The sequence below is a fragment of the Phoenix dactylifera genome, chromosome 8 (assembly GCF_009389715.1).
Source record: "Phoenix dactylifera cultivar Barhee BC4 chromosome 8, palm_55x_up_171113_PBpolish2nd_filt_p, whole genome shotgun sequence".
Taxonomy (NCBI): Eukaryota; Viridiplantae; Streptophyta; class Magnoliopsida; order Arecales; family Arecaceae; genus Phoenix; species Phoenix dactylifera.
The window spans coordinates 14,396,676-14,413,748 of NC_052399.1; the positions used below are offsets into that span (position 1 = coordinate 14,396,676).

The 17,073-nt window shown below is 40.5% G+C and overlaps 2 long non-coding RNA genes and 1 pseudogene across 10 annotated transcripts; all 3 read left to right on the forward strand.

The window, feature by feature from the left end:
- The first annotated feature begins 884 nt into the window (after positions 1–884).
- On the forward strand, positions 885–4,176 carry LOC113461219. 9 transcript variants are annotated; one of them, XR_005512813.1, is made up of 4 exons: positions 885–1,245; positions 2,535–2,603; positions 2,844–3,002; positions 3,133–4,176. It is a non-coding gene; the product is annotated as an uncharacterized LOC113461219 (long non-coding RNA). The 9 variants fall into 9 exon arrangements; XR_003383348.2 differs by having other exon boundaries at positions 886–1,255; XR_005512814.1 differs by having other exon boundaries at positions 886–1,255; positions 2,550–2,603.
- A 23-nt stretch (positions 4,177–4,199) lies between these two features.
- Positions 4,200–6,241, forward strand: LOC120111585. Its single transcript, XR_005512818.1, has 2 exons — positions 4,200–5,695; positions 5,777–6,241. It is a non-coding gene; the product is annotated as an uncharacterized LOC120111585 (long non-coding RNA).
- A 6,413-nt stretch (positions 6,242–12,654) lies between these two features.
- Positions 12,655–14,667, forward strand: LOC120111584 (annotated as a pseudogene).
- The last annotated feature ends 2,406 nt before the right edge of the window (positions 14,668–17,073 follow it).

Below are 17,073 nucleotides of genomic sequence, written 5' to 3' on the forward strand. Positions count from 1 at the left end.
TGGCTGACAAGGGTAGACCTTGAGCATCAGGATTTTCCTAGGTCGGAGGTCTCGAGGTCGGATGTCTTGAGGTCGGGCGTTTCGAGGTCGGACGCCGACTTTGGCTGTTCAGGGTCGGCGATTGTGCGGCTTCTTGGGGGCATTCGTGTCACTTGGGGGGAAAAATCTTATTCCCCCAACAATGTTGGTAGAGAGAAACAACCGAATCTTCTAAAATATGAAGCAACATGCCAACGCCTTAATCTCTACCATCTTAGAAATCTTTAACAACGGATCCACTCGACTATTACTTTGGGTGCCTGCATCTACAAATTGTAACTCAGATTCCATGCTTATTTTGCTACCACCTTTTTCCTTTTTTTTTCCTTCTGATTTTCTTTGTATTCTCTTAATCTTCCTGCTTTGTAATCTTCTGATTTCACCTTCTTAATGAAATCACTGGGCAGCTGTGTCATACAAAAAAAAAAAAAATTAAAAACAGAGTGGGCTATGTATGACTCTATTAGGTTTTCTCTACCTACTGTGAAGGAAATAGTTGTGCTGGTTGGCTTGCCAACTATGCTGCAAATCATGACCGTCAGGATGCGGGATAATACTTGGGGACTAATATTTGAGAATTTAGTTTGCCGATAGGAGTAAGCTTTTTTTATCTGACAATCATATTTTTCTTACTTGTTATTATTCTAATTTTAGCCCATTGTAGATTGGGCTTGGGCATAAAAAAATATCAATCAAATTTTATTAAAAATAAATGTAACGTAAGCCCGAGGTCCGGCCCACGATCCTAACCCTCCGGATCCCCAATGGCCCCTATTTAACGTCAATAAATATTTTGCCGCCAGTATCTGCGCGTGGGACCTACGCTTACCCCCAAACGGATCGCTTTAAAAGAATTGAAGATTTCTTTCGATCCCCCGTCCCCGTCGTCTGCAAATCTATTCTCTTCGGACTCCTCGTTTCTTCCCCGCCCCATCATCACCCAACGGCGGTCGCGATTGCTGTCTCCGCCGATCTCCGCCGCCCGTCTCGGCCCGGGTGGGGGTTCGATGGCGGAGCTCGCCCAAAGAAACGTCGAACGGGTGCAGACGACTCCAACGTGCATCCGTACGTTCGTATATCTCGCTCTCGAGCACCGAACGGTTGATGGATAAAGAAGCGAAGGGACGGAAGGCGAAAAGAAATTGTCAGAGGAAAGAGAGAGAGAGGCAGTTACGTGCAGGTGGTTTGAGACGTGCGGATTTTGAGGTAGAGAAAGGTCTTTCCTTTGAGAACCCTAGATCCCTATTTTTCTTGAATCCTTAAATCTCGAAGATTTGTCTAAAGTTTTATCATATCTTTAAAAAAAGACTGGCCTGTTAAGATGACGACAGAGTTAACTGGATCTGGTAGCAAAAGAAAGGAAATCTGATATGCCTTGATATTGTACAATGTTTGTTGTTTTTAGCTCTTAGTCTCCGTGCGACAATTTTACTCTTAGAACTGCTCACCGCGTCACAAGATTTGTAGCAGTTTAATTGAAAGAGCTTCCTTGAGTAGATACCGGAAGAATTCAGTTTTTTACTGCTGTTTAACATGTTCGATGACGTATAAAGAATAGAGATCCTGCATGCATGATAGGCGCCTTTTGTCAGTTCAAGATGTGCCAGTATAATTCAAGGCTGTTGTTAATTTAATACTCTCCATGATTTGCTTGTCTTTTATCATTGGTCATTGGTGCTTCCCTGCACATGCTTCAAGTTCAAGGCTGCCTCACCTTTGGAGGTGTGAGGGGAAATGTTTTTTTCGGTTGTTAACTGCCGGACATGTGTTCTTGTCACTCCACTGGAAGAATAAAGAAGTGCCTCTTTCATGGCTGAGAAAAACTTCTGCATTTTTCTTTTGTGTTTCCTCCAGTAGCACTTATTTCTTGTGGTTGTTACATGCATTTGTAGAATGTTTGAGTTCCCCTATCTGAGGTTTGAGTATTTCCTGATAGCATCAAGGTACCCTCTTAATTTTTTTGGGTTTTTGTTCTATAAGTTCCACACTCTTAAGATTGAAGTCACTACATTTTTCATAACAGGTTGTTTCCAGCTTAGTGGATGCAGATGTTACTACTAGGATTTCATGCATCTGAAGTGTTATATCATGTCAGATCTTTATTTTTGCAAGGATCCATATCTTTGTTTACCAATTTTTATAATGATATCTAATGGCATACTAATGTGTGTATGCATGTCTAGATTCTCAGCTTTGACGCAAATGTTGCAAGTTATTCAATACAATCCATAGTATGTATCTGCATGTTTAGATTCTCAGCTTTGATGCAAAAGTTGCAAGTTATTCAATACAATCCATAGGATAGTTGCTGAGGTTGCATTACTATCTTGGAACACAAAATATGCAACTTGATATTTGGGGGAACAAATCTGTCACATTTTTATATACCTCTTGCTGCTAGTTACTGAGCCGTAGTCAGAAGATAGTGAGTCATGCTTTGTGGAGTTTTTTTCCACTTCAGTTGCTGTTAACCCCTTGTAACTTTAACTTAGTAGGTGATTTTCCTGTAGTTGTCATCAGCAACTACTCGGATGCTATGAGAAGACATGTCTCCACATATGCAAGTAAGGTTCTTAAACAGACATACCTGTCATATTATTATTAGTCATAGTTGGAAGTTTGCTTTACAAAGTAACTGTTCTTTGGATCATGTCACACCACGTATAAGCGACTGCTGAATATTGTTCTTTCTCTTGCTCATACATTGATGTTATTGCTGATAACAAACCATAGAAGCCTTGGCAACTAGGCTGATGGTCTCTAAAGATGATGCATATTGATCACTTGTCATCTTCTTAATGCAGTTGAAATCTGTTGCAAGCATTGATTATGTTCAAATCAAAGTAATAAATATTGTAAAGGTTTGATATTTGAAAATAATTACCCTTGCTTGTGTCCCATCCGTTTGCTGTTGAGGTTGGCATAACTCGAGATGAATCGGTACATTTGAGTTCTCAGTCATAGTAAACCCATATGGAAAAATTGTCTCCTTACTAGCTCCTCCATTTAACTCATTTGTTGCATGCACCTGCAATGCAAATTCCATGCATAGCATGTTATAATAATAATCCATTTTTTTCATGGATTGAACAGGATCTTAAATGTCATTGCCCTGGGGCGTGCTGGCTAGTGGCTAGCATATTACATGCTGTGTTGATCCACATGTCATGCGCCAGAACAAAAAAATATTAAGAAAGGACTTAAAATGCTATGATCTTCTAGAAGTATATGGAGAATTGAAGCTATGATCTTGTAAGAACCTTTCTGCTCATTTGGTTTGAGTTTGTGACATGGCCGTGATTATTGGGATTCTCTTAAGATGGCTAGAGGCACTGAAATCTATAGTTTAGATTGCAAGAAATGCACTGCATCTTTTATTTTTTGAGTTGGTTATATGTCATACTTATCTTAAAAATTCCTTTGTCCTTTCTAGGGCTCTTTAATATGTGTCAATATCTCATGGCTTGGGGCCATTACAAGTTTTTCCATGGAATAGGATGCGCCACCATCCCAGTCAGTCCCAATACTTGGGATGGTGCCTCATCGGAATGTCCCGTACTAATGTATCACTGGATGGTTTGGTTACTGGACTATCCTGCATTTATTCATCCAGTCACTCTCAGATATTCTGTTAATGATCAAAGTTATTTTACTTAGCATATTATTATAAATAATTTTACTATTATGTTGACCCCTTTTTTACTGTATTTAGATAGTTAGACACCCTTGTTTTCTCTGTTGAGTAGCTACTGATGCCTTGAGTTTGTGTTTCCTTGATTTGTTTGCATATGTTGGATTTTAAATTGTCGCCTCAATTTTAATGGTTGACCTTTTATGTTGATCTTTTAATAAGATATTTGACGTGGAGTTTTTTATGAATATGTTTATGGTCCGCAGGTATTATAGATTATGATGGTACTGATATTTTTGCTTTCTTGGCAGTCAGGGAAGTTGCATTATATCAGGTTCGAGATAGATTATACATTTTCAAACAACCTGACTGATGGTAAATTAGATGATGCCATGATATTGTTGGTCAGCTGTTTCCCTACTTCACTGTGTGATTTGCTTACTCTTTTAGATGATTCTTTTTGCAATTGATGTCAGTGGATAATGTTGTTAACTCCCCCCCCACCCCCCCCCCCCCCCCCCACCCCCCCCCCCCCCCCCCAAAAGAAAAAAAAAATCTGGTCTGGATTGTGGCAGCATTTGGTCTACCCACCCTTGCATCTCTAAAATTTGCCATGATCTGTTTTCGCCCCTTTAAAAATCTGGTAGGAATCTTGTACTTAACAAGTTAGTCTGTAACCGCTCGCTCTTTGCCTCCTAAAATTTGGGATTATCAGTTATTATGTAAGATTAAATGAATTAATGGATTTCAAGGTCTATTTTTGCATTTGTTTCTTTTTTTCCTTTTCTTAACACCTAAGCAGAACCTATCTTAAATTAAGATGGAGGTACTGTTGGAAAGCTAATACCTAAATTACGGGTGCCTTATCATCTATGCTGTACTTGCTTCACGGCTAAATAATTTCTAGAAAAAGCACTAGCCAACTACACCGTCTTGTATTGGAGATCCAATTTTTCATACTTTAGTGGCATGATCTGTATCCAGAAAGGAGTTTATAGAAGTAGTCTTTTTTGGACTGACAAAGATATCTTAATATATTATAACGGAAACTCTTCCATTTCGGCTCCACTTATTTCAATATTTTCTTGATACTGAGTCTCATTGTACACACTTTTTCTCGATATCATTGGACTAATATCTTAGTCTAGGTAGATATGGTTTCCTTTTTCATTGGGCACTCTCTTTCTCTTGTTAAAAAAAACACTCTTGATTGGCTGATGCCATGTGTGGTTTACCTTTCCAAAGGATTCGCTCTTTCAAAGAGGAAAAAAAATTCCTTGCTTTATTTGCTAGAGGTCTTGGATTTCATCTTTACCATTACCCTTGATCTTCACAATCACTTCTGTAGCAGGTGCAAAGGTGACTTTGGAGTTTTTTTGCCGGTTTCTGACACCTGATTAGTCTCAGTAACAATGTATGGTTTCACATACTTATGTTACTTCTCTTCGAGAGGTTATGTCTATACAAATGAACCAAATTGCTTTGAAGTAACTTTTTAGTACTCTATTCTAGTCACCCCCTCGCAACCTCTGCCACTGGGAAGTAAAGTTTTCAATTTACAGCTTTGTCTTTGGTAACTAGTTCATTTTGTTTGACTTTAGTCTCTATTACATGTAGCCTTTAAAGTTTGTAGTTCTTGAAACTTTTTTGTCGCCAAAGACCTAATTCTGGTAAAGTAGTCTATGTAATTTTGTAGTATATCTAGCTTTTATGATCCAAATCTGATGATGCTAATCGAATTTCTTTCTAGAACATGACTATTTCTGCATGTTAGGCTACTGATGACTTTGCTGCTTTGCCTTTCATATTCTTCCAAATATTAATGATGCTTGCTTGCAGGTCACAGCAAAGTTCAACCTTTAAGGAGAGCTCCTTCTTTACAATCTTAGTTGGCGATTGGAGTCTTACCATGATACTTTTTGTGTTTTAGACTCTATTTACTTTTAGCTTGGTTACTTTCTTGTAATCATGATTCATATAAATTCTAATAGGTTGAAGCAGCTAACATCTTGCTACAAGATATAGGTAATTGAAATTATTAAATATTGTACGAATCATCTAATTCATTTCATTGAAATGTAAATGACATTAATTTTTGTCTCGTAGGATACTCTAAGATGGCTAGAGAGAACTAAATGTACAACCTTTGAAAGTATTTATATGCTTGGTTCCGTTGAAGCAATTACATGCGGAACTTGTTTGGTCACTTTGTATTGGGTTTTCTAGGATGAACTTCAGGCAGACAATTAAGTTTCTTGTCCTGTGAGAATTGACCTTTTGTTTTTTTGGTTTTCGCTTGTAGTCACATGGCATTTGAATTTTCTTGCAGGGACTTATAAAATGGATAGAGGCTCTTTAAGCTATGAGCTAATTTGCAGCACAAGTAGTTCTCATGTCTTTTGATCTTTCCTTCTAGGATATTCTCTCGCAGATATTCTTTTGATTATCTAAGTCCTTTTCACCATCATCTTGATTTGTCTTTCTTGTTTTTGGCATGATAGAAATGTTTTTTTTCTTCTTTGTAGAGTTGCAACTGTGGTTGTTGAAAGGGGGATTTCTTATTTGAGGTCTACATATGTTGAATTTTTATCTTGTCTTTTTTAGTAACGGATTTGTTGGAGCCAGGGTCAGCGGAACCGGACGTTCCGGTTGTATCGAGCTGACCCAACGGCGGACTGGAACAGTTCCGGCAACGGAAACGAAACCCATTGCTGGAGGGGGAGAAGGAGAAGGAAAGAGAAGAAAAAAGAGCTTGCGGGGGAGGGAGAGGGAGACCGATGGAGGGCCAGCTCTCGGGCAGCAGACGGAGGCCGCAGTCGTTCCCCTATTTCGTTTGCCGACTCCACTTAAAAGTTTTGAAATTTTTTAGCGGCCGGGTCCTTGTTTCAAACAAAATAGGGGAACGGTCGCGGCCTCCGCCTGTTTTCCGAGAGCCGGCCTTCGCTACCATGCGCCGGCTTCCCTCCGTTTTTCCTCTTCTTCCTTTTACTCTCTGCTATTCGCTCTCTCTCCCGCCTCCTTTACTGTTTCAGTATAGGCCCGACACGGCACGGTGCGGGCCCGTACCGAACCATGCCGCCGGGCAACCGGTCCGGTCCCTAGTACCCATATAGTAGACCATGATTAGAGCAATCTTTTTGCAGGGTCTCTTTTAGCAGTGTGTTTCTTTATTGATGTGTTTGAACTTATTTATTTTTTGGTCATCTTTCTTACTATATAATGGTTGATCTGTTGGAGCAAATTTTGGCAGAGCTTCTTTGGATTCTTTTGGTTCAAGTTGGGGTGGAATCTATAGATATTGTGGTAGAGAGGTATTATCTTGCTTTCTTAGCAGGGAAGTGGTTCGAGTCCAATGCTCATCGGATCATCTAACAGTTTGACACAATGTGAAGTGTGATGATGTTTGATACACGTGAGCATAAAAGCTATGGACTACACTTTCACGTATCTCAAAATATGGCCCAAGGGTCCAAGCTGCATCAGAACATCAGATGGTCCAGTGAGGGGGTTGGGCCCTGTCATGTGGTATTGAAACCTAATTGCAGTGATTTCATTGTCTTAGGATGGTTCTGCAAGATTTGAATCTATGATCTGTTGTTGATATTCTTTTGATGATCATAGTCATTTTCACTGTCATCTTGATCTGATTTTCATTCAATACATCACATCAGAAACACAAAAAGACTTTCATTCAATATTTGATTTTTTTGCCACTCTGCAAAGTCACAGCTGATGCTCGTGAGAGGAGATTTCCTATTTGTTGTTCTCACACTTGAATTTTGATCATCTTTTCTTTTATAGTAGCTAAGCTATTGGAGCAATTTCTTGGCAGTGCTGATTTTGCCCAGTGAAGATGGATATGGGATTTGTGCATGTATTTGGCGATCTCTATGGATTATGGAGGATAGTCTCTCTTTTTCTTTGCTGGCAGTTTGTATTTTTGTTTATGATATTCTTTTCGGAGGCACGATTAGTGGCAGTTTTCAAATCTCATGATCAAGTTTACCTCCAAGCAGAGATTATGGAGTATGATGGTATCTCTTTCACATGCCTTGCAGTTTGTTACTCTGTGATTTGTCGATATGTGATATATATGATTAAAAAAGTTGCAGAATCCCTTTCAACTTGCAAGAGTTGCATTCCTTTTTCTGTATCTTGGGACAAATTTGGTTGTTGATGAAAATGAAGTTTTGCAATGCATAAGTTCTTGCAGAGAACTTTTGCTATTGTTATTACATGTATATACAGAATTCTGTTGTTGTTGTCTACATGTTTTCATGGGTCTTCGCTAGCCGAGCAAATCTTTTTCTTTTTGGATCCATTTACTCTGCCCATTTTACTACGAAAACTTTTAGTATACATGTTCATATGTGTTGCTATTTCAAAATTTTCATGTAGTGCTAATTGTCTCTCTACTGTTATTCATCTATCATCATGGTTTGGCAAGTTAATTTCTCGGAGTGGTTTTAGAAGTTCTGGTCCCCGGTACCTACCTGGTTGGCTTGCCATTATGCTTCGTCTGCAAGTCAGCAGGAACCTACGAATAAATTGATGTCTAAAATGTTGCTGATTTCTGTGGTGGGGCATTGAGATGCACATTTGATAAATGAGTGTATAGGATTCAATGGTCGTTATTGGCCGCATTCCTCAAGTGGACATGTTTTTATTGAAGATTTAATTTTAAAAAAATATTTTTTTTATTTTTATTTTTAGTTGTTTTAAATATTTTAAAATATTTTTTGTGAGATGTTTGTTTTTTTTTGGAAGGGTTGTGACTTTTTGGAAGAGAATATTGGTTTTTTAAAAGATATGGTATTTTTGAAATATTACATATTTTTGGAACTATTACATCTCTTCGGTCTTTTATAATTCAATTCATGCCATTAGTATTCATGCCATTAGTATTCTCTCTTTCGAAAGTTTTTTTCACTCTTTAACTTTTTATTTTTTATTTTATTTTATTTTATTTTATTTATTTAATGAGCATTTGAAGGAGTCGGTCGGATCAAGCCTTTCCAGTATTTGTTCTCGTTAGAGGAGGATCAAACTAAGCTGGGTGGTTGTATTTGGGGGATGAGATCATTGTAAATCTGTATTATATTCTTAGGACTTTATATTACATATCTCGATCCGGACAAGTTTTTTTCAATTTTTTGAGTTTATTTCAGTGAATTATTTTTTTATAAAATAATGATATAGCAATTTTTAGGCAATAATTTTTTCGACCGTCTAAAAACATGACAATATAGGGATGCACACAGTTGATTGCATAAATAATATCACCTTACCTTCTCAAAGTGATGCTATTATGTTTTGAATGATTAGAATCACAGCATTATTCTTTGGGATGTTTGGTATTTCTGATGGTCTATATCAATTGCTACTTCAGATTTCAGATGATTCATAAATGACTTTGCTTTTTAAATATCAAGAATGACATAATATTTGATCTAGCTTGCTCTTAGAATTCTTCATGCACCCATGCAGAAGTGTTTTCTTGTGTGTTTGATTATCTATTGAATTACGTAGAAAGTATTTGAAATTACATAAGATTCTCTGTCATGTTAAAGTTGTATGGCTTTAATTCAATTGCATACGGCTAAATTTACTTTTAATTATATAGAATTAGAAAGCTATAATTTTTTTTCTTTCTTTTTACAAAAATCAGTTCTTATAGAATTTTATATTGCTCTAAAAAATTGTGCAAATAGATATTTTGCAACTTTAAAAACTATACAGAATTTTCTGTAGATTTAAAATATTTGTAAATATTTTTTGCAACTTTATAGTATGTGCAGAAATTTTATGTAGAATTCATGTAGAAAATTATTACAGATTTAAAATCCGTGCAGATTTTCTACGGCATTAAATTCTATGTAATCTATTTTCTGCCATGTTTAATTTTTGTGCAGAATTTTCTACATTTTGAAAATCGATGCAGAAAACTTTTGTACTTTTAAAAATTGTGTAGAAATTACTGTTGTTTTAAAAAATATGTATATATTCAAAATATATATTGGCTTTGAAAGATATGCAGAAATTACAAAATTACATTAGTTGTTATATTTCTTAATGTAGTTATTTAATTTTATTGATATTATTGATCTTTATTGCATTTATTTCAAAACCTAAAATCTAACTCAAAACCTTATGAACTAAAAGATGAATTAGCATATCTGGATTCGTCATAAATTCGTAAGACAACTCAAAAAGAGTAATATTATAGATGGGGGACAAAATGGATCGTCATGCTCAAGATAGGGGACCATCCCGTTTCGGCCATGTAGGCTTCAACACCAACCAGGCTAGACCTCAGACCCACTGAGAGTCGGTTCTATCTCGAACCTGACCGAAGGCCAAGCCGATCTCGGTCAGATCTCTTCACTGTTACGACCTGGAGCAGGCGCCTCTGGAGTCTAGAATGATGATGCGCCTCGGCCAAGTTCAGGGCGCCCTATATGATGACGCGCTTCGGCCCGAGCTCGGGGCGTTCTGCTGTTCAGACCTCAAAGTCAAAGAGGCTAAGCCGATCTTAGGGCCCGCCAAGCCGACCTCGTCAAACATATTATGGCCCCCAAGTCGGTCCAACCTCAACGCCTACTGAGCCGACCTCATCGAATATTTGTTGTGGCCTCCCATGTCGGCACGACCTCAGCACCCTGCCAAGCAGGCAAGGCCGACTTTGGCCCCCGCCAAAGGTCGAGCTAATCTTGCCTAGTACATGCCACGGCCATGCCCTGTAGCAACCTCACCGCGCTATGCTTCGCTTGACGGCCACTCCAAGACACGTCAACAAAGGACTACACTTTGCTGTCCCAGCTATGCCTGTTGACAAGGGCTATGTCCTGCAGCGCATGCTAGCCCTATACCGTGCGCAGGGACAACTCAATTCGTGTGCCTCAAGCAAGGCTTGTCTGCGCGCCATCTAGCCAACGCCATATCCTCCCATGATGAGGGCAGGCCATACTTCTATTACCTAGGCACCTCCTCGGGGATATAGCCTCCTCAAGTAATGCACAAAGGACTTTTGGCCGACAAATACTCCACGCTAACTTAAGCATCGGAGGTCCTTCACCGAAAACACTGGTAAGACTTTATGCAGGTACGCCGACGCATGAGAGGTGGCGTCCTTTCTCCGCCTCGATCAGCAACTCCCCCAACTCCTCCAGCGTGGTCACCCTCGGGCCAAATTTGAACCACAACAGTTATTTTCTTGGAATTTGTCAAGTCTGGAAAATACTTGGCAGATCATTTAACCAAAGGTTTATCTAAGAGTGAAGTCATAAATTCATCAAGGGAGATGGGGCTTAAGCCCACTATTTGGTCATCGACAATAGATACCCAATCTCTATGATTGGAGATTTCATGAAGGAGGTTCAATGTGGTAGAAATGAAGCTGATTGAGTAATCGTGTCAGAGCACATTTTTCAGAGTATATCTCCTCCAATCCCGATGATGAGTGCTCTTATCAGTGACAAAATTGTATTGGAAAGATTGAGTTATACTATTAATAAGTCCAAGATAGAAAATTTATAGAGTATTAGGTCACAAATACCTTTAGAAGACTTACCTATGTGAGAAATGGTGTACAGGCCGTGACTCGAGGTTTCAGCTAATTCTAATAAACTTTTTTTGAAAAATCAAGGTACCAAGCGCAAGGCCTTTTAATGGTGCTAATCGCATAAAGACCCAATTGATCCATACTGTGTATGTGATAAACAGAAGTCTGAATCAAAGGACTTAATTAAAGGTCTAATCTGCTATGGTTCTTTCAGGTAGATGCTATCAACACTAATTGAGGTTCAAGTTCATGGGACTACTCACCTGTTGCACAGTATAAGTTGCCTAGATATTTTACTATATGATTTTCAAAAAAATTAATTCTTTTGTGGAAGATGGTTGGATTTTTAATTAAAAAAAATTAATTTCTTTTATCCCTTAACCTTTAGTTGTTTTAAATATTTTTAAATATTCTTTTATGACACGCCTCTTTCAGAAGAGCTGTGACTCTTCGGAAGAAAACGTTGGCTTTCGGAAAGATACGGTATTTTTCAAACATTACGTGTCTTCAATACCATCACATCTTTTCGGTCTTCTAAATAAATTCTTCTGGGATTAATTCTAATCCAATCCAATCTCTCTCTTTTTCACTGTGACTCTATCTTTCAAGAGTTTTTCCACATAAAGAATTATTTCTACTCTTTAACTTTTTGGTTTCTATTTTTTTTCTTCTTTTTTTTTTGGGGATATATGAAGGAGTCGATCGGATCAAATCTCCTGAGTAATCGTCCTCGTTAGAGATGGATCAGGCTGAGCCGGATTGTTGTACCTTGGGGACGAGATCGCTGTAAACCCGTACGTAAGGGGCGAAACACATTCTTAGGGTAGTGTATATCACATTCTCGATCCAGACAAGCTCTTTTTAATTATCTAAATTTATTTTAATAAATTATTTTTTTATAAATTAAAAATATAGTAATTTTTAGCGAATAATTTTTTCAACGACCTCTAAGTCAGACCTATCACCTTCAGCTACCGGCCCTACCTCCCGCAGAGCTTCAGCTATCTCTTCCTTGCCTCCCAAGTTGGCTGTCTTCTTCTTTCCGTGGAGACCTGAATCAGCGGTCTCTTTCTTTCTATACTTTTTCGGGTACGAGGGCATCCTTCTGTTTCGTTTTCCAAATTTCTTGCGTAAAGCAAACCCATTTACGATTCCATCCTCTAACTTTTCTTTATTTCGCTTCTCTCTTTTTAAAATTCCTTTACCGTGGCAACGCTAGTCTGCTTTTTTCATCACTCTTTCACAATAACCAGGCCACGTGTAACCCTCGTGCAAAATAGTAGTCACCTACATGTATATGTATATCCAACCATCGCCCATCCCCCCATTCCCCATGCAACCGGCTACTAGTCTGCATTAGAGAGAACAGACTCCTGACTATTCCCTTCACAGCCTTGACTACTCTCCCTCTCGTCCTGCGTTCACTCTGAAACAGGAGATGGCCAATTCTACGAAAATAGCGGTAGATATGGTCGAAGCTGAAGCCAAGAGCTCGACTGCCCTCGCCTCTTCCTTCAACGACCACATCCGCCCCATCCTCGACGCCGTCGACCGCCTTCGCCAGCTCAATGTGATGCAGGAGGGCATAGAGCTCCCGACCATCGTCGTCGTTGGCGACCAATCCAGCGGCAAATCCAGCGTCCTCGAGTCTCTCGCCGGCATCAGCCTCCCTCGTGGCCAGGGCATCTGCACCCGGGTCCCTCTCATCATGCGCCTCCAAGACGATCCTTCCCTTTCCCAGCCTCAGCTGCAGCTCGAGTACAAAGACAAGGCCATCCCCACCTCGGAAGACGGCATCGCCGACGCCATCATTTCAGCCACCGACGATATTGCCGGCAAAGGCAAAGGCATATCCAACACACCGCTCACTCTTGTCGTCAGGAAGAGAGGCGTGCCCGACCTCACTATGGTGGACTTGCCCGGAATCACGCGTCCCCGTCCATGGGCAGCCCGACAACATCTACGAGCAGATATCGAACATAATCATGGAGTACATCGCCCCCAAAGCAAGCATCATTCTGAATGTTTTGTCGGCCACCGTGGACTTCCCGACCTGCGAATCGATCCGGATGTCGCAGAGCGTCGACCGGACCGGCGAGCGGACCCTGGCCGTCGTCACCAAAGTTGACAAGGCCCCCGAGGGATTGCTCGAGAAGGTGACCGCCGACGATGTCAACATAGGCCTCGGGTACGTGTGCGTCCGCAACCGCATCGGTGACGAGTCCTACGAGGAGGCCCGAGCCGAGGAGAGGAACCTGTTCGAGAGTCACCCTCTTCTTTCGAGGATCGACAAGTCCATCGTGGGGATCTCTGTTCTGGCTCAGAGGCTGATGCATATCCAGGCGGCCACCATTGCAAAGAGCCTGCCCGACATAGTGAAGAAGATCAACGAGAAGCTCAGCCAGCACATCTCGGAGCTCGATGAAATGCCCGAGAATCTCCACAGCATAGGGGATGCCACGAGGGTTTTGCTCCACATGTTAAGCACGTCGAAGGAGTCCCTGAGAAGACTGCTCATCAGAGGGGAGTTTGATGACTTCCCCGATGATGCCAGCATGCATGCCACTGCTCGGATGGCCGAGATGCTCGCCAAATTCTTTAAGGAGCTGCCCTCCGATTGCCCGAGCGCCGACGAAAGATTTCTGATGGAAGAGATTGCTGTTCTGGAGGAGGCTAAGGGGATTAATGGACTCCCCAATTTCCTACCTCGGCACGCTTTCCTCAACCTCCTCAGGAGGAAGGTGAGGGATATATCTCACGCTCCCGGTGAGTTTGTTCGGAAGGTTTGGGCCTACATTGAGGAGGTTGTGATCAGGGTGCTGCTGCACCACTCCGAGAACTATCCCCAGATTCAACCTATGGTTCGAAGGGCAGCACAGAATCTGGCAGGGAATATGAGAAACCAGTCTTGCCATTTTATGAGCGAGGCCATCGAGATGGAAATGGTAGCCGACTACACTTCCTCTCCAGACTACATGAAAAAATGGACTGAGCTGATGGACGGTCGCGATGGCTTCATAGCAGCCATCGAGAATTACTATGGGCCAAACAGCATTGAATTGAAAGGTCTTGGAGTAGTCGAAGTTGGGCATCTGAGACAGTACGCGGCCATGGCGGAGCAGGCGTTTGACATGAGAATGAGGATCCTAGCGTATTGGAAGATCGTGGTGCTTCGGCTTGTGGATACCCTGGCCCTGCACATCATATACAGGGTACATTGCTTGGTGGAGAGAGAAATGGAGAAGGAAATTGTAGGCGATCTGGTGGGGCCACGAATGACTGGCTTGGAGAGGATGCTTGACGAATCTCCAGCAACTGCAGCGAAGCGTGAACGACTCCGGAAGAGTATTGAGCTGATGAAGGAATCCAAGGAGGTCGTGACAGAGATCATGGATCGTGTAGTGACTACAGTTAACTGAGGTTCTTTTTTTTTGATCTTGTTTGCTTCTGATGGACGGTACTTGGTGGGGACGTTTGATATTTGGAGTCACTTTTTCGTGTCTTTCCCTTGCTCGGGTCTTTAATACTTGCTTTGTATCTGTGTTTAATTAGTAAAATATAAAATACTTACTACATTCTTTAAACTTTCAAACCTCATAAAAAAAAAGTGTCAATAGTTGGCCTTTTTTTTTTTTGGCCAGATTCTTCAAATTAGGTGCAACTGAGATCATGAGTAGAAGATTTGGAGCGGACGTCTCGGTTAGCCTTTAATTCTTTGGCCAATCCTTCAAATAAGGTGAAGGACTGAGACTGTGGGTAAAAAATTTGGAGTGGACGCCTACATCACCTTCTCTAAACAAGGACGGGCGAAGCCATGCAAATATGAATGAATAGATGCAAGTAGGCAAAAAGCATATGTGAAGTCCCTCGCAACCCAATTCCTGGATAAAAGATGCCATCTCTTAAAGCCTTATTACTGCGTCCAGCGCATTCGCTCATAAGCTGATGAATGGAATCCAAAGGTAAGCTAGCTGAAGCAAGATATCTTGCTGCATCATGCTTCACCTCAGCCAACGAAAAGGTCGACTCCGCCGCCTGTTGCGCCCAAGTCTCTCTCTGTCTTTTCTCCTGCTTACGCCGACCCGGTTTCTTGGGATTCACTCGACGTTAGCAGCAGAAAAACCATCGGAAATTAAGGGGCATAGAGGGAAGGTCCCGGACATTGTTTAATCCAGCATCTACTTATTTGTTTTATTATTCCAATTATTTTTTCCCTGTGGCCAGATGGCAGCTGCTGCAAGCGTACTGCAAAAGTTACATATATTTGTTGAGCCATTTCATTTGTGACAGAAGTCGCCTTGATATTGATATAACAGAAAATAATATCCATTTTACGCTACAAACTTTGGCCTGAGGTGCACTCTATGTTTTCACGGCCATATGCATCATTTATGCCATAATTTAACAGGGTGCAGGGTGCCAATTGATGCTCAATGTTCATTCATATCTATCTCAACATAAAGGTTCAGTTATTATATGACAGAGAGATTCGAGCTAAAGCTAAACTTTTTTAAATTTATTGTCCAAGCTTGGCTCCTTTCTTGATTGAATGAACTTGTTATCAAGTTGACTTGATTTTCTATTTAATTTTGAAGGTCAAAAGAATTTTGATTTCCGCTCGTTTACAAGTTGGCCTAAAGCGATACTTGAACTCGGCTCATTTCCTAATCAAACAAAGTTCAGTCGAATTTGTCATCAAGTCAAGCTCAATCTTAGGCTAAACTCATTACCTGTGGGGATGGTTGAGGTCTATCCTCTAGATAGATCGACATTGATATTCAATTTGTATCGTCCAAAATTTTTATTTTCCATTCTTGATTTCGATGGCCATTTAATGCTAATTCCCATTCATGCGTATAAGTGCATTTAGGAATAGGCATTCGTATGTAACATGCATTAATTTGTACAGAATAAATAAAATTTGAAGGAAAAAGAAAAATAGGACTAGTTATGCATGAAGACCAAATGTAAAATATTACCTCTATATAGCTTGCTATGCGAGAGAAACTTCTTGCTTTATACACTGTTGCAAAACAAGGTTAGCCCATGCTAGGTTTTTGCGTTCTCTGCGACGAGTGAGAGACACAATCACATTTTCCTCAGCTGTCCCTTCTCCAAAACTGTAAGGAGAACAATAAAAAAAAAGCCTCAATTTCTTCCCACCAAATTGTCGTAATGAGGACGACTGCTTTTATAAGTCTCTGGATGCTGCGGATAGAGAGAAACAACCGAATCTTCTAAAATATGAAGCAAGAAGCCCACGCCTTAATCTATGCCATCTTGGAAATCTTTAACAACTGATCCACTCGACTATTGCTTTGGGTGTCTACATCTACAAATTGTAACTCAGATTCCTTGCTTATTTTGCTACCACCTTTTTTTTTTTTTTCCTGATTTTCCTTGTTTTCTCTTAATCTTCCTACTTTGTAATCTTCTGATTTCACCTTTTAGTGAAATCACTGGGCAGCTATCCTTAAAAAACAACAATAATTAAAAATAGAACTGGATGGCTCTATTAGGGTTTCCCTACCTACTGTAAAGGAAATAGTTGTGCTGATTGGCTTGCCAACTATGCTGCAGATCATCATCATAAGGGTGTGGGATGATACCTGGGACTGATATTTGAGGATTGAGTTTGCCGATAGGTGTAGGCTTCCTTATCTCACAACCACGTTATCCTTACTTCTTGTTACCCTAACTAGAGCTGATGGTGGGTTGGGCATGGGCATCATGTAATTTTCAAGACCTCTGGGCCAAAATCCTTTTAGGCCCGAGGCCCGGCCCACGATCCCAACCCTCCGGAAAAAAAAAGGGGAAAAAAAGGAGACATCCGGCACTGCAT